Raw genomic sequence first — 1,668 nt, 5'->3', positions numbered from 1 at the left:
ACAGCTTTGCCTTCAACACCATTCCAGATTACTACCTGTAAAGCTCTGTGAGATTGGTTAGACATGATCTACTACGCACTGGTCCATATTGTCTATCGCTAATGTTCCTGTTCCTGATCCGAGGCTGGTGAAAGATTTTCGATGGGGAGAGAGATCGGAGTCGGGTGTTTGGTGTCGGTAGAAACCGGGAGGGGGATAGACGGGAGAGAGATGAGGTGCTAGGTGATGCATTTTGTAGGCTCCAGTAAGAACGGGATGTCTACATTATTGATAAGGCTTTAGGAATTTTGAGAGTTGTTTATAAATCCAAAGAATCACGATGGCACTGGCGATACACGCGAAGTATTGCCGACTAAATGTCTAATCGCTAAATGTCTCGATGTATTTCTGCTGACCCACTGTCGCTGCAATCTGAAACCCCTAATTTCCCTTTAAGAAACGTACTGTTAATCTGTCTAAATTACTCAGCAGTGTAGCGAGCTGCTGAAGGACCAGGTGGACTTGACTCTCGGGAATGCAGGTGAGGCACCTTTCAGCAATCAGCGAAGGTCAGCCATTACCATTGCCGGAAAAGAGGTCGGTTCGGAAGACTTCCAGCCAGACTAAATCGACGGGCTAAGAGGCATCCTCTACCCGGCATCTTCTTAGCCAAAGGCCAATGACTTGAAAACAAGATGCATTACGTCAGCGCAACATTGCAGTTTCGGAGGGAGATGAGTGGCTGCTGTCTTCTCTGTTTCATGGAGACATGGCTCAGTTCGGTGGAACTGCCGGAAGGATTCTCAATCCACCGTTCGGAGAAGATAAGAAGGTATTGTGGTGCTGGGAGGGGAGTGGGGGTGTTGTTTCATGATAAATTCTTCACCTTCTCCGTATATAGCGGTCTTGTCGCACCCTTGTTCTCCCAATCACAACACCCAATGATTGAGTTCTGTCGGTGCTGCTTACCGAGAGTTTCTACTCATTGATCCGGACGGCACTTCACATCCCGCCAGAGCAAATGTTGAGCAAGCAAACCATGTACTGAGTGACGCGACCAGCAAACAAAGAACTGCCTACCCTCAAGACCTTTAAATAATTGCGGGGGTTTCTATAAGGCTTATTTAATGAAATCTAGGCTCATTTGTCACCAGCACGTCATCCTCAGTACCAGGGGCTCCCGCACACTCGACCACTGTTAGGGCACGATCAGGAAAGCCTACCATTCCACCCCAGACCATATTTCAGGCATTCTGAACGTCTGGTTTTCTTTCTCCTACCTCCATCCAGGCGGAGGGTAAGGAACAAGACACCAGACGTATCGGCAACGATGTCGCGGGAATCAGAGGGCCGGCTACTGAATTGCTTCGAGGCGATAGACGGAAGCAACAAATGACCCAGGGCTCATACGAGAATCTGAATGTTACAATCTTTAGAAAGACACTGGAGAACGCACTGGGTGAACAAGAGATATGCAAAGTGCTGAGCAGTAGATTCGTGACAATATTTTTTACATTCATTCATTACTATTATTTATCCATTGATTTTTTTTTTTGGTATTTTTCTGATTTGATAGTGTATGTTGCTGTGATGCAGCGCATCATCAGCTTCCCTGGTGGTCTAGTGGTCTAGTGGTTAGGATTCGGCGCTCTCACCGCCGCGGCCCGGGTTCGATTCCCGGGCAGGGAA

General features: G+C 47.7%; 1 non-coding gene across 1 annotated transcript; it reads left to right on the top strand.

Moving 5' to 3' along the window:
- Positions 1-1,588: 1,588 nt before the first annotated feature.
- On the top strand, positions 1,589-1,668 carry trnae-cuc (transfer RNA glutamic acid (anticodon CUC)). The gene has a single exon. It is a non-coding gene; the product is annotated as a tRNA-Glu (tRNA).

This window comes from Hypanus sabinus, unplaced genomic scaffold (assembly GCF_030144855.1).
Source record: "Hypanus sabinus isolate sHypSab1 unplaced genomic scaffold, sHypSab1.hap1 scaffold_149, whole genome shotgun sequence".
NCBI lineage: Eukaryota > Metazoa > Chordata > Chondrichthyes > Myliobatiformes > Dasyatidae > Hypanus > Hypanus sabinus.
The sequence above is the reverse complement of the archived record's forward strand: the minus strand, read 5'-3'. Positions and strand labels throughout refer to the sequence as shown.